The sequence below is a fragment of the Phasianus colchicus genome, chromosome 9 (assembly GCF_987193195.1).
Source record: "Phasianus colchicus chromosome 9, bPhaCol1.hap1.1, whole genome shotgun sequence".
Lineage (NCBI taxonomy): Eukaryota > Metazoa > Chordata > Aves > Galliformes > Phasianidae > Phasianus > Phasianus colchicus.
The window spans coordinates 21,333,404-21,357,857 of NC_143444.1; the positions used below are offsets into that span (position 1 = coordinate 21,333,404).

At 35.7% G+C, this 24,454-nt stretch overlaps 1 long non-coding RNA gene across 1 annotated transcript; it reads right to left on the minus strand.

Moving 5' to 3' along the window:
- Positions 1–23: 23 nt before the first annotated feature.
- LOC149916866 (uncharacterized) lies at positions 24–23,534 on the minus strand. The gene is made up of 6 exons (XR_016468964.1): positions 23,433–23,534; positions 21,785–22,003; positions 19,287–19,355; positions 14,541–14,771; positions 13,759–13,882; positions 24–98 (listed from the first exon to the last, which is right to left on the minus strand). It is a non-coding gene; the product is annotated as an uncharacterized LOC149916866 (long non-coding RNA).
- Between the last annotated feature and the right edge of the window lie 920 nt (positions 23,535–24,454).

The window sequence follows — 24,454 nt, forward strand, 5'->3', positions numbered from 1 at the left end:
AGGATCTATGAAGGTGATTATTACCCATCTGTTTTACATCGCAGAGTATTGAGCTTCCTGGCAGTTCACGCTTGGCAAAACTCTGCAGTGTCTCCAAGCTGTAGTCAAAGAAAATTAGACAACATTACTTTCCTCAAGAAAACAGAAAGATGTTAACAAATCAAAAATAGGATTTTGTAACTGATGTAAGTTCTCACCAAGACAATTCTCATCAAACTATGCAGTAGTATTTTTGTGTATTTTTATTAAAGATGTTAATATAATTCTTTCAATTACAAAATAAACTCAGCATTCAGGGTGCTGTCATTTAATGTTTCCCATGTAGTGAAATACTCAAACATTCTTATGTAACACATTGTAAAGCATGTATTTCACTACAAATCACAGAATATTTTGAAGAACAGTTAATTATCAATGGAATTTCCCCAAACCAGAACATATAATTACAAGTAGGTGGCTTATTTTTATTTTTGGATTCACTTTTTTTTCAACCAGATTCTCCTCTAAGCATTTTTCATATTTTTAAGAAAAAATATTTCTGTACTATTTTCATCAGAAAATAAAAATCCAAAATTCATTAAAAAGCGATGGGAAAATTTCCATTAACTTCAGGGAGCTTTGGGTTGCAAGCAATACAAATGCAACCTGATTAGCACAAAACACAATCTCACAGTGGATAAACATTACATTTGAGAGATGCATTTCTCTCTGAGCCATGCTACCACAGCTGCACTTCAACAGAAATGCAGGAATACATGGTTGCTACAGACAAATGATAAAAATGTATCCCCCACACTTTATCATCAAAAAATGTTGAGAAATATTTTTTTGTTTGCATATACCAAAGTAAACAGAAAGAAATTAAAATAAAGCAATAACATAGACATGCAGATTTAATTTTGGTAAGGGCTTTATATTTCCACAATCTTTTTTTCCTAAAATTACTGGTATCTTAAAGCAAAGTGTGATTTTTAAACTTTAGACTCAACAACAAACCACAGTCCTATGCAGGAACTCAGCCTCAAGGTTTCCAACCAAATGAAAGTGGTTGGGTTTCCTGGCAGAATGTAACGTTGGATGGAGAAATAGATTCCTCTTAATGAAAGTGAAAAACACTCAGTTATGATGTGGAGAAATCTCTCCGTAGAGATATTTAATTAAGAATGATCTAATTTTATTATGAGCAATTCTCACAGTGTTGGCTTACCTCGAGTAATATCTGTGCTGAAAGATTGTGGCAAACACGTTTATATCTTTAATTAGAAGAAATTTCATTTTCATTGTGATAGACAGCCACGTAGCCCATAAGCTCTTACTGAATTAATAGAATCTGTATAGATATAGCCATAAGCCAAGCAGATAATTTATCTCTGAAAACTCAATAAACCAGTCACACCTGATAACTAGCAGGGTTTGATAAAGAGCAAGCTAATGAGAGATCATATTTCCATAATTCCACTGCTGGAGTTCCACTGGAGAAAAGAGAGAAGAATGCATTTGGAGAGGGACTAGACTACCAAGTTCTGAGAGAATGTTATAAAAGAAGTCTTAAAGAGAAATTACATCTACTACAAGTCCTTGCACTGATTTTCTGCAGCTTACTTTGTTGAGAAGTAGAGGGTTGGATGTGTTAGACAGACAAGGAAAGCATTCAAGTTTACTAACAGACCTCTGCAAGACTGCATTGTCCAAAACAGTCTCAAATGCAGGGATTTAATAATCAGATGGGCACCTGTGCCTCATAGGACAATGAGGTAATAGTAATAGAGAAAAAACATCTGCTAATTACAGTTTTGCAATCACACTTTCCATGTACTTATGCTTGATGACAAAGTTTAGCTTTACCTATTCAGAATAGAAGCATGTCCAGACGTGTCATAAAGGACCTTAAAGGCTAGCCACATGCATTTGTATATAAAGATGTGACCTGATAGATGCCATAGCTACATATCTTTCTGTGCAAGCATGGAAAGAGCAAGTCTGACTTCTGGTGTTTAAAGGCTAAAAAACTGGACTTTCTCCATCAGCTTGTGACTCCATTAGTAATGCTACAAGTTGTTAAAAAAATAAAAATAAAAAAATCCAGCCTCACCTTGTCACTACTTATGATTGAATTTGACCAGCTTTTACCTCAGGATGGAGTACTTCTGAAAAGAATTTCCATGTATAAGAAACAGCAATTGAATTTAAAATAGGTTGAACTGGACTCACAATAGCACATAAAGAAGAAAACATCTGGCATACAGCTGGTCGAAGAAAAGTTGAATGTTCTTAGAAATGTGAAATGAACCCAAATCAAAACATGTTATGGATTTTTTCAATTCGTTACACTAATCAGTAACAAAAGCATTAGTAGCATTTAAACATTCTGATTGCCTGAAGTTATAGTTAGTTAATGATAAACCCAGGAAACTGTATGAGACTTCTATTTTCTAGCCTGGGAAGTAGCAGCAGGAATAGAGCTATTTACTGAGTACAAGTAAAACAGGTGAGAAATGAAATAAATAGAAAAATGGGTACAAAATAAATACTAGCACTATGCAGCACAGCAATAAAAACAAGACAGACCTTAAGTAACCTGATTTCAGACAGAAAAGTGCTGAACAAGGATGGGTCTGTACTACACAGTTACTGTAAAACTTTGACTAACCCTGATCAAATATCGGGACATTTATGTGACACTACTTCTCATCCAGAATAATGGCTTTGATCCCTTCATTTTCATTTTGAACATTAAGTATTTGGGCAGTGTGATGTGTGGTGTATTCTCTTATGGGAAATACTTAGTCCTTAGGATGAAGGCCAAACTTCTAGCTTTCATCACGTCAGGCCTTAGTGCATTTGATCTGTACTTAAGTAGTGAAATCTGCCAGCAAGTTCCCATTTTGAATGGCTTGTAGCCCTTTCATTTCTTTTTCAAGAGGATCTGCCTTTGCAACTATTTTTTGTTAGTTTTCATAGTTAACTATCCGCTCTCTTCTGACATCCTCTAAAGAGCTTATAAAAGCTGATTGGCAGAGGAATTACCTAGGAAAATATGTTACAATTTCCTCACTGATGACACTGTGGCTGGAAAAATACTGATTGCTATACCTTACTACAAAAAAAATCCAAGAGCTTTGAATGAAGTAAATAAAATGATTATGGGAATGGAATAACAAATAGGCATTTTGAGGAAATACTATAATGGGTAAATTAATTGGCTAACAAAAATAAAGTGGGATTATCTTCTGCAGAAGTGTAAGTACCAAAGAAAGAGGAAAAGGAACAGTTTAGGGTGAAGCCCAAGGAGACATAACTGACATGCTGTAGTAAATTGAGCAATGGAAAGTTTCAGAAGAATGCACTAAAGGTGAGAGGTGAATGTTTGTGAAGTGTTCTCGTAAAGGCACTGATGCAACCCTGCACAGGAATGCCAAGTCTGACAGCCTAGGTCAGTGAAGTTTATTCAGTAGATTTCTTTTTTTGTTTTTTTTTTCTTTTTAAACAATGTTTGAAGAGGTTTTTTGTTTTTTGATTCATTTTTCTTTGCCATTATGTCATTGTTTTCATTTAAATGTCAGATCTTCAGCTCAAGTGTCCATCAAAGTCAACAACGAGGTCTAGACTTCGATCGTGAACTGATATTCAGTAGATTAGATAAGGCATAATCTACAAAAGTAGACTTTTGGAATCCCCAGAACATCTTGCAGTGAAATAAAAAATGAATAGTGAGTGCAGGCAAGATTTGCACGAGTAGATTTTTCTATGTATGAGAATAGCGGGTAACATTTGTAGAAATACAGTCAGATTCATGAATATAACACAGACAAATAGGGTTTTTGGAAAGATACTAGCAAGCTATAAAAGACAAGACAAGAAACTTCAGCTCTTGAATACAGAAGAAAAAGTGGCAGATTTTTACTTCACATTTCCCTCTTTCTAATGCTAAGTTATCCATTTTTTAGAGATTTACATGTTAAGCAGTAACATCCACAACCTAAATATAAAGTACAGTGCATACATGAGCATAAATAGAGCTCTATTTGGAACATAAAAATCAATAACAGCAGTACAACTCTGTAAAATTGATTAGAGAACAGTTATTTTTTTCTGAGAGAGCATAAATATAAAACTATTTATTGTTTATTAAGTGTATTATGTGTCATATATTTTTCAGCAGCTCTACATTTCAAATGTATTGATTGAAATAAGCTATGTGGGTGGACAGGGGAGGTGTTTATGAGACTGTACATCCATACCAACAGCATCATAATTTATACAGCTACATGTTCAATAATTTCTTTTAAAAATTCCATATCCAAATGAAAAAAAAAAAAAAAAGAAAAAGAAAAATGAGAAAAAACAGCTGTATTAAATCTCTGCTTCATGACAACTTCAGAGTTGAATGGCCAGGAATAGTTACAGTTTTCCAATCTCATGTTTCCAGGTTTCATTTTGAAAATATTTTTTTCATAGTGTGAATATGAAAACAGCATATCCCAGCAACCCAGTAACTGCAGTAAATGTCAGAGGCAGTGTAGCACATATCATAAGCAATATACAATATTAGAAAAGAATAGGTCAAAGTGACTCAGGATTTTGTAAGAGTACTAAACACAGAATCCTTTCTTCGCCAGTGTCTACAGTGTGATCTGATATTTATCCTTCGTTTTGTACAGCAAGTGGATTTTAAACTTTTGGTCAAGCACTCTGTCTTACACTGACAACAGCATAACAAACTGGAGCTGAGTTGCTGAGGACCTATTTAGCTAGACAGTAATTTAGCAATATTCAGGGTTACCTGTGAATGCAATGTGTGAGTACCTGTGAAATGTTAGTATCTCTGTAAGACGTCTGTTATTTTTCTTGGGAATACATAAACTGCAACGGAATTCAAAAAGAGGAATAAGTTTTTGTAACTGACGAAGTAAAAATAAATAAATAAATAAATAAATAAATAAATAAATAAATAAATAAATAAATAGAGTAACAGGTAAAGGGACAACCCTCTTCCTAAAGAATTCAGATAGAAAAAGTTAAGAAAATACTAATGGTCCTACAACATATTGCTCATGCTCTTGCTTCATATTTTGCAAACAGCAAATTAATCTGCATATTCTTCAGACAATCATAGAATCATAGGATGGCCTGGGTTGAAAAGGACATCAAAGATCATCTAGTTTCAACCCCCCTGCCACGGGCAGGGTCACCAATGGCTAGACCAGGCTGCCCAGAGCCACATCCAGTCTTGAGCAATGCCCACAGCTGAACAACAGCATTCGTCCTGAGGCCTTTGAGCTATCAAGTATCAACATGCTTGTTCTGTGCATGGCACAGGTCTCTTGTTTGCAAACCATCAAACTATTGCACTGCTAACCACCTTGGTTTTAAAAAATGCTAACAGGAAGGAAAGAAGAAAAATACGAAAAATATGAAAATCTGTTAAAGGGTCAATTTCCTCATAATTAGTCATTCTGATTCAGAGAAAAACAAGTTACAGATCAGAACATGGGAAATAACCATGCAACATCTTCGCCATTGATTTAGGTTTTGTCAACTAAGTCATTACATAATTTATCTTTGCATAACTCAGCCCTCTCCAAAATTATAGCACATTTCACCAGAATGTATTGGGACAAACTGTACCCAAGAGTTTTGCTGGTGCAGAAAGTAGAAGAATCAATACTTTAATTTTTTTTCATTGAAACACTTGTGAGGAAGTTAGCCACTACTAAATTTCAGGTATGCATACAGACAATGAAACAAAGTATACAGAAATAATTTGGTTTCACAACACAGGACATCAACAACTGTTTAGCAACACCAGATCATTCACATTAAACAGTAAGTCAGCAAAGAAAAAAATTAAAGCTTATAGTTTATACAGAATTCATCTACCTGACCAGAATTTCTCATTTAAAAGTTCCATTATTTTTCATTTCTGCAAATAATTATTTGGCATAGTAAATTGCTTGGAATTTAATTGACTGTCCTCTACATAATCCTGCCCTAAGCTAATTTAATTTCTCTTGTCTAATTAAAATGATTCAGTAGGAAAGCAAATACTTTCTCACAATTTTTCACTATTGTGCATAACCACAATGAAGTCTACCTCACAGTGCCCTGATAAAACACAGAATCACAGAAAATAGTTTGGTGGGTTTTTTTGCTAAATTTCGAGCGAGTGCTTCCCCAGAGACAATGTGCCAGCACTGCAGCTCAAATGACCCTTCTCTCAGCTTAGTCACAGGCCTCAGCCAATGCTTTTCCTTGCATCAGATAGGTTTCACCCTACCACCAGTTCCATAACTTGTTCCAACTCTCATTTATTGATAAGAGCATTTTTTAATCTTGTCCTTTTATGGCTAGAAAAAGAAAACTTGTCTACCTGCTATGCAGCATAAAAATACTTTGGAATATTTCCTAGGGCAGGAAACTTCAGGAACAGAAAATCATGAGTGATATGAGCAAGAGAACCACACACTCCTGTTTGCTTGACTGCCTACAGTCAAACACGATCCTGTGCAGGCATTGTCTAGAACACCTCTGTCACATTTATCTATAAACTCACATGTGTTCCTATAGGTTGTAAATTCTTGCAATCTGAAATGTTTCTTCTGGTGTAGTTCACATTCTCCCAGGTGACCTAATTAAAGCAGATGTGCAAGCTACAAAGCCTAGGTAATTATAATACTGACAAACAATTTGTTCTTAGTTAAGCATGAGAGTTCAAGCTAAAAAATCAGAAGAAAAAAATATTTAAATCACTTAAAAGAATAAATATATAAAAATCCTCCTAAAATCTATCTAAAATTATAGGAAACACTGTATACAATATTACCTGCTTTACTAAACTATAAACACCCACTACTCATGAAAGATCATACCAAAATCAGCTAATAATGTTTGCAATTACACTGAAATGTAGTTAAGCTCAGATTCATACTGCTACATACTTGTCCCATGTGTATGATTTTGACAGGAGCATATCTGCATCAGAAATTGAATTTGTCTTTTTTTTTCCAAGTGGGCCTGCATTTGAATGAGTAATTCAGTCAGGAAGGAAGAAATCAGAATTCCAACACAATCTTGCTGCAACCAGTCACTGTTACTAATTTATATTTCATACTCCATTTTTCCTTCATGAAATTTATTTCTCTTACACTTCTACATTAAACTAAATCTGCAGACTGCAAAGAATATAAACACTTGAATCACATTCAGTATATTGTGAATTAGGTGCTCAGCAACACACCATTAATGAATTTAACCAAGTGTAGTTCCAGCAGCTTTGAATAGCGATATTTTACATCTAACCCTCTTACACTAAGTTTTGAAATGTAAAAAGTACATGATCTTTGGTGTTCTGAACTGATTATAAAATTAACCTCCATGCGGGTTTACAAGATAGCAGGCTGTAGCTTTTGCAATCAGAACTACTACACTGTAATAAGCCAAATAGTGCTTTTATTAAAACTCAAAGTCTGCCGTATGAGTAACTGGCATTACTATAAATGTCTGATTATCCCAGGTATGGAGAGGTTTTAGGTCTCCTTCACAAAAAACTAACTGCAAAATTGACTTGGTTATCTTCAGTCCCACAGTTTTAATCGAGCTTAGTTAAAGCATGTATTTGTCACCAAAGTGTGAAAGAAGTTGTTCCCATAAGTACAGAAATTAAAGTGCTGAAAGGTCTTGCCTTTGTTCTTCTTTAAATCTGGACTTAGCATATATAATAATCTGTAAACATAAATGGTTCTTTTGAGTCCTAAATATAAGGAACAGCAGGCTCCCAGATCAAATAAGATGGTCTGTTTCTGTCCCTTCTGCAGAGAAAGAACTTACGTCCAATGCTCTACCTCAGCTGCAGACTAACAGATTGCAGTTTCTATGGACATCTGACTCATGTTAGTTTGTTTTTGTGTTTAAAACTCTATATTGCCTACCTGTGGTCCAGTTTCTTTCACATTGGGAAATCTTTTGAATTTATACTGTGTCCCCCACTTACAAATTTCCTTTAATTTTTTGTTACAGCCTAATATTAGGCACGGAATCCATTTTTACCAAATTTAATTTTTTTCTTTGGAAATTTGTCCACTTGATAGTAGTAACAATCAAATGGTGAGGCATGAAGCAACTCCTGATTTCACGCGAATTACTATTTGAGTGAATGTTAAATGATTCACAAGACTGCACTCCTACTGAAGTCATTATCACCACGGGATCGAGCTGGTCAGTTGAATCCTATGGAAGTTAAAATATCACTTTAAAATAATGGATGTCTCTTATGGATTTCCCAACCAGCCTGTGTTCTGGGAGATCCTGATTGATTAGCTATGAACGCAATATAATTTCTATCATACCCGAGCAGAATCTCTATTTCTACATCCACATTACACCAAGCACCAAAGAAAACACACAAAATTTCCATACCAGTCTTACCAGAAAAATGAAAATCTCATTTTCAAAACTACTTGAGTAGACTGAGGACCTGACTTTTATCATAATAGCAATAAAGCAGCAAACTCATTTAAACACTTGAAAAATCCTACTGTTTTTCCAGTTCCACTCCAAGAGGTCAGCCATATCTACTTATCAAAATGAAGTTTCAGTATGTGCCTACATTCATGCTATCCCCCTTCTAAGAAGCAAAATTGCAATGCATTGCATGGGAATCCACAGAAATAAAAAGTACCAGATGGCACAGTCTGCTCTCCAATAAAAATTGCAGGTGTTCAGTTCCTGCCCAACTTGTTTGCAGTCAGTGTTGTTATACAGCTTTCCTTGCCACAGAGCACAATCTTTGTATGACCTGAAATATCCTACAACAACTGAAAAAAATTCTGCATTACAACATCAGCATCATAGTTGATAATTAATCTTTGCAATAAGCACTACTTTTGCCCTTAACAATCAAGATAAAGATCTGATATAAGAAAAAGGATTGAGACTTGACGCATTTTTTCATTACTTTTTTTTCCCCACTGATGAGGAAACATCATTTCTACTCAGAAAATAAAATTATCACCTTTAAACACAGCAGAACGCTCATCTTGGAAGACAAAGCAGATCTACAAACTGAGATTTGTACAAAACCAAGATTGATATAAAACAAGATGTTGGATAAAACTGAAAAATTACATTCTTGTATTGGAGCCTATTTTACTCTTGGAGATTGATGATGCATGTCTAGAACTCGTCTTCTTTTTTTTTAAGGGCTGAGAGAAAGAAATAGTTCAAGTACTAAAACTATACATAAGAAAACAAGGAAAAATAGCTGGACTAGAATAATCACCACCTACCTGCTAAAAAACAAAATAGTGTCCACATTGGTCTGATGCATCATCCTGCCTTCCTCAAAGTAGCTGTGAGAACAGCTTTAGGATATTATTCCCCTGTAATACATCCTGTCAGGTGTATTTAATGGGTCAGGACACGTTAAAAAAAATGACTATGGAGTCAAAAGCCTGGCAAAGACAAAAAATTATAACCAGAGAAAACAGAAAAGGATGTTAAGAGAAGAGCAAGTGAATGCACTAATATGGTGGGAGGAATCATATTGCCTTTGGTATTTAATTGAAGAGTAACAGGAACCAGGAAGTACACAGAAATATGTTGGAATGTAAAGGCAGTAAACTAGCAACAGAGTCAAAACTCCTTATGCTGTGAGTGAAAAGTTAGTGCAGCTAGGAAAAAAAAATGTTACAAATAAGTGAAAAGGTAGGAAACATTTTAAAAGAGTGGAGATATAAGATGATACCTGAAGTGTATTTCTACCTAGAAAAATATAAGAGAGAAGTTGAGAGTATCTATGCAGTTACCATATGTAAACCACAACCTAACTCATGTTCCAGGACATCTAATAGACACAAATAGAAGAGTCATTTGTCCTGGAGCTGATGTACAGAACACACTGTCACCCTGAAAATGAAAATCATCACTAAAGAGTTCAGAAGGTGGTAAAAAATACTTAGAATCTAATATGGATCCGTAAGACACTGCATAAAGTTTTCCTTTCCTTGCTTTAAAGGTACAGTTCTTTACCACCGATGACTTGAGCAACATACTTTTCAGAGGATAGGTTTTAGAAAGAACTGAGAAATGAAGGAAATGAGTAAAAATTTTAACACTGGCAGATTGTTTGCCTTTATGTAAACAGCCCCAGGGACTTGATGAGACACAGTATTCAAACAGCAGATTTTATTTCATAATAAATAAGCTTTAAAACTATTCTGGCATATTCAACCTCACAAACAAGTTTTTTACTAATACAGAAAAAGTTCTCAGAGTTTTATCAATTATTTTTTCTTGCAACATAATTTAACCTCATTCATCTCCTCAGATAACTCTTATTTGCCTCTTTCCTTAATCTTGCCATCTCATTTTCATCTTTAACCAATCCTGTCATTAGGATTTAGAGATTTATTAATCATTTCACTGTAATCATGGTGATGTATTTGTGATGTATTGAATTTAGCCTGTTTTGTTTTGAAGAAATATAAACGAAAGGGACTAGTTCTCTCATCTAATGCAATTTAGCAGTAGAAACTCCCACAGAGGGGAAATGAATTCTCCCATGGATGGCATATTTGTCTGGAACTCAAAAATTTCTGGTTTAGTTCCCTGTTCTGCTGCAGACTTCCTGGGTGTCCTTATGTGAATTTCTCTGTGCTTCTGATCTCCACGCATAAAGTGAAAAAATACCTGTTTCCTGATAACAGATGAAGAAAAATGAAACTAAACTGTAACAAGATTAATACCTATTAGCTCAGTTGACCCACTCTTATTCAGATTTTGTGTATGCTCACACTGTCACCTCATCTCTGTGTGCAGCTTTCTTGTATGAACTAGCCTTTAACCTTCTGCCTTTTTTGTTCCCTCAGTAGCCTTTTTGTCTCTTCTGTCTGTACTCTATACATCCTTGACTGCCTCATCCTTGACCACTGCATGTGTCTTCTTTCATCCCTAAACAAGCACCCATCATGGATAACCATTTTCAGGTACAAAAACAGGTAATTTTATAGTCTAATAAAGGAAAATGGTTCACTGTTTCTCTTCATGAGCTTCTGGGAACTATAATAAACACAAGACAAAACCAAATCTTTTAAACTAATTTCGTAAATTCAACTTAACCTAGCACACACTTCATCCTTCATTATGTAGTAATCAAATGTAAGGTGATTCTTTATAAATCCAATCACTTTTCATTCAGAGTTTACAAGGGAAACAAAACAGATTCTCCAACACCTTTTCTGTAAAAGTCAAATAGAAATCCAGACACAAGAGATGCATTTTTTTTCTACAGCAGACTTTGATCTATGTCCATGTATGACTGGTATTGCGTATGTTCTTTCACATTCTTAATCCCAGCTTCAAAGCTGTTGTATCTGTCAGAACTGTTGGCCAAGTATGCAAGGGCTCCAGGTATGCTTGCTGCCAATGGAGGTAATTCAAAATCATAGTGGAAAATGATGACTCAAACCCACAGCTAACATTTCTAACAATTCTATCAGATTAGATTAACATATTCTTATTTTATTTCAGAATGATCAGATTATTTTTACAATATATTCTTGATTATAAAAATCCAGAGAGATCTTAAGAATAATGCCTTCTGGAGTCTCAACTAGTACATTTTGAGGTGTGAACAAAAGTACCTTACCAAGAGTCTGGTAGAGTATTATGACTATTATTTGCTTGTAGTGTATGTAAGGACACTGAGTTTTCATGTTACATTTTCCATAAATAGTTGCATATGTATTAATTCTGCATTTTTATTTTCAAGGCATAAGTATTAATTTATTGTACGTCATCACTCACCCTCTTTTTGGTGATGTGACTCAGTGTGCAAAAAAAAACCCAACAAGCCAAAGGCTACTAAATTAAGATGATCATTAAATATCAGAAAGAATAACCTCAACTTCTTTATTTCCTGTGATTAAATACACACAAAAACACCCCGATTATTCCTTCTGCAAAGAGACATCAGTTCTGTTATTAATCTCTCGATTTTCTGACGAAAAACCCAAAATGTATATATTGTGCAAGGATCACTATATTATGAACGATTGCTCCACTCAAAGAAAAAAAATATGCTTAGTTTATTCTTTAGTGTAAATTAAAATTTCGCTGCAAGAGATAAAGATTTTAGGGGAAACTATTCAAGTTAAATTAAAAATATTAGGCAATTCTTTATATTGCTTGTCTTTCAAAATATTACCAGTCTCCTGCTTAGAGAAACTATGAAGCCTGAGTATTACTCTGTTTTCTACACACTGAGAATAAAATCTACTTACAAAATGGACAAATTATGCTTGAATAGTCAGATTATTTTCTTTATCTTTTGTGGAAAATATCAGAGCACTTAAAGAAAAGATATTGTATCGTCCCTTCAGCCCATCACTTCCTATGCATTATATTTTACCATACTTTATAATTATGGCTGTAACTGATCTGGAAATCCCATTTGAAGTCACCAAAGGTCGTACTGGCTTGGAAGTTGTAACTCTGATTCTGACTTAAAATATGAACCCCTAATCCAAAAAGCTATGCTGATATTTCAGAAGTTTAAAATTTGTCACAAAGTTTAAATCTAAACCTGCTGCTCACATTTTTTAATTCTGAGCCAGAGTAGGTCCATCACCTAAAAACAGATTAGTTTTAAAATCAAGAATGGATGTTGTAGTACTATGTCTATATATGATTAAAACAAACTCTGACTCTCAAGTAATATTGACTTTTAAAGCACTCTGATATGAATCCAGGTTGAATTCAATTGTATCAGAAAGAAATACTAAATAAACAAACTACCCTCACTTCTCTACTCTGGGATATTATTTGAGCTTGCTTTGGTTTTGATCTCTGGCTTCACATTTCACACTGGATTTCAGGTTCACACAAAGGCCTCTGCTATCCAGTTCTTCTGCAGCTGATGTTAAAACTGAAGCTATTTAAATAATTGATTTTTTTTGGTTCAGTAGTCAACAGGAAAAAAGAGTTAGTGGTTGTTGCTTTGGATCCAGCCCAAACTAAAATGTTTCCATGTACTCAGCCAATTAAAACAGATCATTTGAAATTGAACAAAACATTTAATTCAAGTAAGAACAAATCAAACATACTTAATAATGTCAACAAGCTAGAGTCAAAAAGCAATCATAAAAATAAAAAAGCTTTATGCCCCTGAGCCTTGTACTAGAGGTGGTGGTCCTATTGCAGTTGGGTTAGAATCAATTTGTAGACAGTCCAAGGGCCATTCTGTGCCAGCCCATGGTACATGAGGCTGGCTTTAAAGGAACAGCACTAGCTGCATGCACTGGACCCTTCTCTAGTAGAAGAAAGCAGCCAACATGGCCAACATTGCTTGCCTGGATTGGTGACAAGTGACATGTTCAGCCTCAGGGCACTGTTGTCAGATCCTGCCTGTGAAGTTCTTTCAGTTTCCTCTCCTCAGCTTTTGAGTTACAGCATTTTCACCTCTGATTGTGTGAAATATGCGGCTTAGCTCACAACAACAGCGAGTTTTGCCACTCCAACTATTGGGAAAATCATCCAAAATATGAGTGAGCTGAGAGTCAATACCGCCCAATTCATCCCAAGAAGAAATTTAAGCCTTGGTCATCATTCCATGGGTAAACCAGAACACCACAAGAACAAACCCTGTACACCAGACCTCATACTCAAAGTTATTGTTAAACAAGTTTAGAAATTAAATGTTACTTTTTGCATATATCATAGTCTCCTTCTCTGGAGATATTCAAGACCCGCCTGGACGCCTACCTGTGCGACCTGGTGTAGGGATCCTGCTTTGACAGGGGGGTTGGACTCGATGATCTCTGGAGGTCCCTTCCAACACCTACGATTCTGTGATTCTGTGAACATACTTTTCTTCATCCTGCGTTGTCTGAAATAGTGTGTTTTGAGAAGTAAACTGTTTTCCAAAAAGCAAAAAAAAACCCAAACAAACAAAAAAAACCCACATCAGTCAAGGATATTTTTAAAAAAATCACAAAAATCTTTAATTTTTTGTGATTTGAAGTTAACTAAAATGTGATAGCCCAGGTTTGCACAAATACTTCTCAGATGCTATTTAAATTTACTAATATTTTCATGAAGTTTAGTTCATAAAAATTTAGTTCTAGGGTTTTTCAAAAAGTTTGGCTGATCTTGCTGAACCCCCCACCCTCCAAAAGGAAAAAGCAGTCTCTTAGCCTAAGTCTGAGATTGATCTTTTTTTAAATTTCCTATGCCGCTGTTCCTTGAGAAAGTAAGCATTGAATTTGAAGCAATAAATAAACACATCAAGACCAGAAATGGAACCACCACCCGCAAGAGGTGAAGTTTGCAAGCCACAAAAAAAAAAAAAAAAAGCTACGAAGGAGAAAGGTTAGTACATCTATTTTCTCAGTGCAATAAAAGACATCACTCTTTCTCGGTCACTCCTTTTAGAAGTATTTTTGACGGCCAAGTTTTGTCAACTGTTGAGTTCGATACAACTGGAAGAAAATGGCATTTTCAAAGTTTGCTTATTTCTCAAAAAGAAACACAGATGTTCAACTCACCACAAATATCAACATTTTGTTTATTTTACAAAGAGCGTGAGGAATTCGTGTCTCTTTTCTGGAGTCACATTGCACTCTCCTTTCTGAGACAACACCCACTGATGTCAAACTCTCCTGGCTTGTGAGCTTGGCTAGCCGCTAACTGCACTGCACTAACTCAGAGAAGGGTTGTGCAGTTGCGGCGCTGTGAATAAGACAAGGTACATCTTCATGTCCACAGATAGCACTTTCCTAAAAAAGTAACAGCAGGGAAAGAAAATAAAGAATTAGGAGCTCAGCAGGAGATTAATTTTTTTGATGGCATAAAAAAAAAGATCATTTTTTTTGGCTTCCAAAATAAGTTTCAGAAGAAATTCAGAGTTATTATTAGAATTACCCATTATTAGTTTAGGTCAAAAGGCACAAAAAAAGGTGGAAGCTGTAAAAAAAAAAAAAAAAAAAAAAAAAAAGGCAGGCAAATCTGCCATGGCATTTCATCTATCAGAGACTTTTTGCCTCTTTTCTCCTATAGCTTTCCTCTCAAAGCTCTGTTGCAAATCACTGTAGGTAAAAACAGGTCCTAGTCCTTCCTTTGGACTAACAGCTAATGTCCTGAGGCCAGAAGTATATCAAAGGAGTACTGCAGTTATTTTATTTATTCCCCTTGTCTATCCTTCAGCCCAGAACCTTGAGCAACAAAATGTAAATTCTAAATAAAACAAAAATGCGAATGGAATTTTCATCATTAAGAATAAACGAATGATCTAGTCCATGGTCAGGAAAGCCTTCAACTATCTCAAGTAATTTTGCACTGGTTGAATACTGGGTGCTGTTCCTGCTGAGATGTACAAGCTAAGTTATTAAAGTAAGAGCACCACTTCACTACTGGGAAGATCAATTTCCAGAATAAGGTTCCTAATTCACATTCACCTTATAAAGGAGATGAGAATGAAACAGTCTAAGAACAGACATGTAGTTACAGGCAGCAAGTAAATGCATGCTGTAACATTACCAGATTTTGATTTTGCTTCCCACATAATGGAAATATTGCTTAAGAGTTGTTGAGCAATCTCCTGTAAGGAAATTCCCAATTATGAGAAACCTTTTCCTAAGGGATTGTCTATGTTTTGGAAGATGTTATGCACTGATTTGTGAGGTGTTTGAACTTGACATGTTTGGGGGTCGTAGTTAAGACTCTTGGTTTCAGTGCTTGTTTTTTTCATAGTTTTGTTGTTTGGGAGATTTCCTGCATTGTAAGCCCAATAAATGGTCATTTTCCTAAATTTCTTTTCCCCAAAGAGAGGTACTTCTGTTTTCTTATTGCCTCCTTGGTTGCACTGACAATTCAAAACTCAACACAAGGTGCATATTTGTACATTGTACAATTTCATGCACTCTTGGGATGCCACCACACTGCAGCCAATTCAGAAGCAAATGAAATCAAATGCCCTCATGGGGCTTTGGAAATGCTTGCAAGAATCATTTTATTAACCTAGTAAATCCCCCTGGGAAAACTGAAAGAACAGGAAATTAAAACACTCAGGTATTAAGATTGCACATTTCATTTCATAAGGATACTAGAAATAATGACATGTTCCCTATTAAAACAACTTACAAAGTAAAGGGTAAGGAAACATACCTTAGTCATTCTTCCTGGTCCTCTCTCCAGTTCCTCACCTCTGGGGAATTTTTCATTCATTTATTTATTTTTTTGTAATGTTATTTTAAGGCTAATCTCCATCTGGGAATTGTCTTACATGAAGGTATTTAAAAATACATAGCTCTGCCTTGTCTGACAGGTGTCTTCTTTCAGTGTGGTTTGCTCTTTGCTTACCACATCTTAGAGTGTCCAATTAAGGGCAGTCCAACTAAGGCATTGAGATAGCAGCCACATTTATACAACAGTAGTGAAGTTTATTCAACCTCTCACATTGTTTTCATTACTTCTTTTCCTCTAGCATTTTTCCTTTTCTATAACACAGCATAGCTGATAAAATAGTAAATAAAAACACTCACTAGTTCACCTAGAAGAAAAAAATCATTGAAGTGCTACAAATTTTGGTTTCAATCTACAGTAACTGCCATCAATTAGAGGTTGTCTTCTAAAACAAAGACAGGACTAAAGTATTCTCAAGACATTCAGGAGTTTAATGTTATAAAAAGAATTACCTAAATGAATACAAATTCATAAACATTTTCTCTTAGTCACTAAAACTTCAGGAACAAGCTCAGTGTATTTGCATAAAGAAGTATAGAAAGGAATGGCCTAGAAAACAATCTCAGGACCTTGAAATCAAACAACAGATTTTCATTTTTTTAATTGAAAACTCATCACTAGATTATTTGTGATCCTTGTGTTTGCATTCCATTCTTCACCTTAGTAAACTTCTGTACTTTAACATTCCCATAAATACAATTGTATTTTATGAAGCATTCAACAACCTATCTTTAAACTGTTTGGGACTAAACATTCACTCACAGGCTTGATTTACTAAAAGACTTGAATGCTGAGTACACTGATCCATTCAAGTGAAATGGCAACATGTGGGTGGGGTTAGAGACGAAGGAGAGAGAATAAGCACATGTTTCCCATGGGCTTTGCCTCTACGTCAGAATAATTACTAAAACTGCAATCAGTGCTCCAGCTTTCTGAGTCTGTAAATACATCCACAGCTGTTTCATTTTGGACACGATAACACAATCTATGCAAAGAATACTGTTTACAAACAATCTAGCAGCTAAACAAGTTAATCTCCCAAATTATCATGCTAGCTGGGGTGTTTCAGGAAGCGTTCAGGAAGACGTACACAACACTACTTATTTTTCCTAATTTCAGTAAGAAATCAAAATGAGAACCTCCTATTTTTTGGCAGTCCTTTGATAAGCAGCAGAAGAGATAAAAAACAGAAATTATTGTAAAAAAGATGTGATCCCGTGGGATTCTGTGATCATTCCCCTAATTCACAATATCTACACTAGAATTTCAAGATACAAGTTCTTTCCTGCTAAAGATGCAGAATATTTTCACTTAGAATTTACCCATACTGACCCTCCAGCTACCCATCAGGAAGCTTTTGATTCACCTAGAAAAGACATGTATATGTAGTACTTGCATCCTAGCTACCTAGTTAAGAAAATATTGATATCAGGTGCAAACATAGTCACTTCATACATCCTTTACAGCCAAAACTAGCAGAGGAAAAGCAAATTAATATCATTCAGTTCAGAAATGCATACCTCTCACCCACTTGTTTCCTTACTGAAAGAAACAACAGTCAAATTATTTTGATAAAAGCATCTGTAAAGAGAAGGATGTAGGGAAGAGAGGGAAAAAACATAAAACATTCTATAAATGTTAGTAGTATCAAAAAAAATCAGTCTTGTGTCTTACTGAAATATATCTAGTTTCAGCTAATAGAAAATTGGCAAGAATCAGAGCTTGGGAGGACTACAGGCTGTCGGCTAGAACTTAACCCTGTGCACTAGTTCCATGGTGAATGAAAGTACTGTGTCTCCTCATGCACTTCCTTAGCATGTCCTGAATTGAATAGTTGCTTCCTAAAGATAGCCTTGTCATGAACTAATTAGTTCTGCCATTTCTTTTAAAATATTTTCAGCTGAAGTATTGTTCTATAAAGAGCAGAATTTCAGACATGAACCGAATTATACCTACCACTTTCAGCTTCTACATCTTTTGAAAGATGAGGGCCGATGTCTAGAAATTAGTTATGTCAGAAAAAAAAAAAAAAAAAACAGAAATGAAACTCTGAGAACACTAGTATGAACAGCATGTAGTCCTTCCACAGAGACAAAGTTGTTTCTTGTGTCAGCTTCATAGCATGGGAGGGTTTTTACATAATGCTGTAAGCAAGCTATGGTGACAAATTCAAAATCACAGTGAACTCCTCTGTCTCTAAAGGATGCCATTAATAGGGGACTATGAGAGAAAATGGAAAGAAATGAAATGACAAAACAGAAATAAACCTTGCAAAACAGAGAAGGGAATATGGAAAAACATTATTGTCTGAAGGGGAAGTATTTTGTATTAGGATATCATGTTTGCTCCCACTTGCTTCTGAGCAAAGCAAGATCATCTGTACTCGTTGGCAAGAGTGCTGCAGAACTGCAGTGCTGCTGTCAGAACTGGGCTCTTTGGTGCTGTTCAGTGTTTTGGGTGTAGAAGAGAAAGGAAGGTTGTGCGTGAGCATCCTGCACTACAACAATCCAAAGTTTATGAGCAACCCCAAGCTGCCTAAGATTTGGCTGCTCCCTGTTCTTAATCTAAGACAAAAGATTACAGAAGCCTCTGGAGCAGAGTACTAACAATCATAAACACAAAGATTTTACTATTACAACATGGGATTATTCCTTGTCTTCCAAAAGCACATTTGGGGCTACTACTCTCTTGTGTGCACTCTCAGCATTGTGTAGCAGGCTTCACTGGCAATACACTTGGAGAGGAAAATCACTCCTAACGTGGAGCATTGCTCAACAGAATTCCACTTCTGTGGTAGTGATCAGATGCCAGTTATGTATCGTTGACTATTGTGTTTGGATAGTAAATCGGTCAGGCTCAGCTAAAATAACACAGCTTGTTTTACTAAGTCTTTATGTAAATAAAACCATTGTACGGTTCTGATTCCATACTCATTGCTTCTCCCTATGGGCCAGATTCTGCTTTTCTTCTACTGGTAAAAACCAATTTCACAAGTTTTTCATTAGTTTCACAATATATATTTCACAATATACAATACTCACAAATCTGACCTTTCTCCAGTTGTTTCCTGCAAAACTTCACTCATTTCCTGAGATACAGCCATTTCTTCATCACTTTCCCTAAAGGTAGAATAAAAAAGACATCCATCCTATGTCATTCATTTCCAAATGTACACAATATTTTCCTAACTAAATACAGTGTCATGATACATCAAGTTGGTGTCGTGGACTATTAAAGCACAAATGGAGTTCAAAGTCAGCACGAACTGTGCATACATGGTGCACCAAGCAACTCCATAAATGAACAAGTGCAGATCAATGGAAAATGAAATACAAATTAATTTAAATTAAGAAGTCACACACTAGGAACTATTACCAAACCAAGAAGATTCCCCTGCATTCCCAAAATGTAACAGAATTGTATATCTAATTCATTGCTAACCTCCTTCTCTAAATCTGAAAAAGCTGAAAAGGCAACGAAGCTGGGATTTTGTTGTTGTTGTTGTTTGTTTGGTTTGGTTTTTTGTGTGTTTTTTGTTTGTTTGTTTGTTTGTTTTTGTAAGGTCTACCTTTATTTACAGAGGTCACTGGCAAGATCAAGTGTACAGTGTACAGACTATACCTTTTGAACAGAAGATTTTCCTGTCAGATTTCAGTATGTACAGCAAGCAATCAGTTAAGAGAATATACAATATCTTGAAGGCTTATGAATGTCTTCAACACAGCATAATGAAATCTAACATTGAAAACAGCATGACTCGAATCACAAAGTTTGCACATCTAATAATCATAAGTTAGATGCAAGAAAAAAATACATATCTCAAAAATATTTGTTGAAGAGACGTACAGAAGGTTACCAAACACGTAGCTATATAGCAGTTTTGATAACTGCCCATTTGTGTACACTTCTGTGGCACTAGATCTATATAGACTATATAGACACAAATTTCCCAAGTAGGAATTTGCTCTGAGCAGTTCATCAATAGAGGTGCAGGAGGCTGATCACAAAACACACAGTAAAATCCTGTATCACAGCAGTAAGCTCAAAATCGCAAATGAAGTGACCATTCTAGGAAATGAATGGCACTTGGCAAGAGTGGTATTTGTAGCTGTGAAGCAGAAGACCTCAGTCAGTCTCTGCTTTATATCAAGAACCTCTTGTCCTATTTGTCTGCTGACAAAAATCAAACATCAACATTGCATTAGGCTCCCTCAATCTACTGAAGCAACCACTTTTAGTTAAAATATTTATGAATTGAAGGGGCTGTTGGGATAACTACAGTAGACACTTGGATGTATTTTTCAAGCAGTAATGTGGACATACTATACAAATATCATTAGTTAACAGTAGTGGAAAAAAAAACCCTAATTTTTCAATAAGTAGAGTCAGTCAGTCTCATTGCAAATGCAAGCAGAAGAGAATTAATGACAAAAGTAAATGTCCATATGCTTTAAAATATCTATTCCAAAGTCATTATGCATTAATTCAGATTAACCATTACCCAGATTAATTGTAAAGTGACTTTAATTCCTATTCCTGTCTGTTCAAATAGTTTCCCCTTTCCTGACAACTAAATCTCCAGTAATTTTACTTTCACGATCTTTCATATAATTTATTTCCCATATAATTCATTTTTAGCTTCTATTTACCACTTACAAGTCTTTGATTTCCTCTGACAGTGTTTCTCCTGTGTTTTGCCTTAGGTAACAAAAAAATTGCTATACTATGCCACTTGCAAAAGAGTAAATTCCTTATCTGAATGCAATTTGAGAAAAACAAAAAATTATCAGCACCTTTTAGAAATAACCTTTCTGACAGAACTTTCTTTCTTAAGAGAAATTCTCATTATGAGTCAGGTCTTTAGTTCTCAGTCAAATTATGTAGATATGTGACTCTCTTCAAATTTATATCGTGTGCATCTTATCCTGGTGCATTTTTGCTTCAATTTTTGTATAATCATTAATACAGATATATGAAGTTTAATGATCCTCAATTTTATTTATGTTGTGTAAGGCAGAGAATCTTCTGGATACCTGCTCACAGTCCTATAGCAATTACAGTGGGTCATACAGAGCAATGTGTGAAGTAATGGAAAGTATTCTTAATGTTATTAAGCAGTTTGGAAATATTAAATCACATATTTCCAGATCATTCTGGAGATTTAATTCTAATTTCCTCTTGAAACTTCAGATTCTCTCATGCTTATATTTAGTTTTTCTAGCAGTTCAGATAAAAACAATTCACTTTAAAATATGATATTTCTGAGTTCTTGACATTACATGACAATCTGAAACACATGAAAGTAGAATATATGTTTTTGACAGAATTTGGGTGATGTCTTGAGAAGAGTAAATCTTTTGAAATCTTTTTCATAGACAAAAAAGAAAATGGTTATTCCAAACTGCAGGATGAAAAATAAGAAAAAATAAGACAAAGGTCAGATTTAAATGAATTTAAACTCAAAATAAATTTTAGCAATCATTTGAGTCTTGTGGATATAAGTGACAAAGACAGCATAACTGAATATTCTTTCTCTGAAAATACTCACCCGTAGGGGCAGGAATTACACCATTTCCTAACACAGCATCCTGGGCAGCTGCTGTATTTCCATGGACCTCAGTGGCACAGTTTCTTGTAGAGAAGCTGGCTGTTGCTGATCACATTTCTTACAAATCTTTTGGCCAATGCACTCTGGAAGTGGAGGTTGAATATATGATGTTGGTAACTTTGCCAATGTGTCGGTTCTGAGGTAAGGCATTTATACTCCCTGTGAAGGATATTGTGAAGATGTTTTAGCTTATGGTGGTAAAGCAGTTGAACTGGAAAGCAGTAAAACAGTGCAAAGCATTATTATATTGCCCAAATTCCAGGGAGGTTTACTGAGTTTCTAAACTGACATTGGTGAAAATCTCCTGTGGTAAACCTAGGTAAAAATCCCATTAGTGTTTGGAAAGAATATCTGTTTTCATTTTGTTTAACAACTGTAGTCCTCCTGCACTGTTTTGTTGTAATGTGCAAATGAAGCCTGTGAAGCAGGAGGCCCTTTTCATTATGAAATATGGAAAACATCCATCCGAAAAGAAGTCATTCAGTCAGCATAGTCAAAATTTCAAGAAACAAAGAAGAAATTAAAGACTAACAAGAATATCTAGCATCTTCACGTTTAGAGTATCTACTAAATATATATAACATTAAAATGCATATAATATTAAAATATATTAGTAGTGACTTATTAACTGCATGTGGAAAAACTTTTTTTTTTTTTTTTTTTTGAGTCAAAGCATTTGTATACCAAATCCCAGACTCAGCAAAAACATCCATCTGGATCCCGCATTGCACAAGGCTGAAGCTGGAAGTTCGTGGTTGTGTAGGTTTCTGCAGAACAGACAATAGTACCAGGCAGAAACTGTATCCCTGAATTGGCCCTTTCAAATTAGACATTTGCTTCTAATCACAGTTGTCAAGTTGCAATAAAAGAAGAAAAATATGAGACTTTAAACAATGCAACGTAGCTGTGTAAAAGTTTTCTTTTACTTCATAGAACCTTACCCTCCATTCCTCTCTGATAAGGAAAAGGCAGAACAACCAGTTGTGTAATTTTTTTTTTTTTTACTATAAAAGTCATTTTTTAATCTCTGCCTCTGGTCCCAAACTGTAACATTTTCACACAGTATCTGTGACAGATCTGAAGAATTTCATTAACTTTGTATTCTTGTGAAATAAACTTGAACAAGAAAAAAAAAGGGGGGGAGCAACTTGAGAGCATCAAGCACTACCCATACCCAGAAAGAAGAGCATGCAAAAGTAAATGAAGTTCTTTCTACATATGGCCGTGAAGAAGTATAATAGATTTGCAGAGTCACAGAATCATTAAGGTTGGAAAAGTCCTCTAGGATCAAGTCCAACCATTAACCCATTTCCAGCATGCCGCTAAAGCACGTCCCCAGTCCAACTAAAAGGAAATGAAAACGTTGGACCGTGCTACTCTTTTTCTTTGCTCTTTTCTTACAACAGCAGCGGTTTTGGACCTAGCAGGGAAAAAAAAAAAAAAAATTGTATGTGTAGTGCAACATTATCTAAAGGTAACACAAACGTGAGATGCAAGACTAAGACCACCATGATATTTGTTCAGAAAAGCAACTGTAGCAGAGAAGAAATCAGATGACAGTTCATTTGCTCCGCCTTGTGTTGCTTACTTCTGCTATCTCATGAAGTGGTAGAAGAATTCATTGCACCAGCACACATCCTAGTGCACACAGCTTCTCACAGTATCCTCACTGCAACTACCTGGGGAATAAGTAAAAACTGACTTGAACACAGAACAATTGTAAATTAACATAGAGTAGACAAGCACAGCACTAACATGCTAATCACTGTCTGTTCCCCTGCCCCAGTTACTGAATTCCTGAGGGAAAGCAAAATAGCTTACAGCTGATGAGGTCTGAAGGCCACATATGAATCATTTCTTGTCTCTTGAGCATCCTGAGTCATTGTCATTGTGAACAAAACAATGTTATTTATTTATCACCCATCACTGTTAGCATCTGGGTGCCAAGCAGAGTTTAAAATCTTTATGTTGGCAGGCAGAGCAGTACAGCCCAAGCTCTAGATCATGTCCTATGGTTATTAGATGTCATTGTTGTTAACAGCAGCTTTTTCCTTTACTCTGTCTTCTGCTGCTGCTGTCACTCTGGCACTTACAGCAAATTGCCTTTCTTCTGCCATTGTCTGAGACTTTGGAATAAGGCAATCACAGAATCGCCAGGGTTGGAAGGGACCTCAAGGATCATGAATCTCCAACCCCCCTGCCACATGCAGGGCCACCAACCTCCTCATTTAATACCAGTCCAGGCTGCCCAGGGCCCCATCCAATCTGGCCTTGAACACCTCCAGGGACAGGGCATCCACAACCTCTCTGGGCAGCCTGTTCCAGCACCTCACCACTCTCTCAGTAAAGAATTTCCCCCTGACATCCAACCTAAATCTCCCCTCCCTCAACTTAAGACCATTTCCCCTTGTCCTGCAGTTATTAACCCTTTCAAAGAGTTGATTCCCCTCCTCTCTATAGGCTCCCTAAGGCAATGACTGTGCAGAGCTGAGAGCTGAGCCTAGGAGATAAGCAGAAAGCAAGAGCTGGGGGATTTGTTGTTAATGTATTTAGAAGTGCTGCCATGTTATCACCATTTTCTTACTGTCAGTCAGTTGCCACTGTCTATTG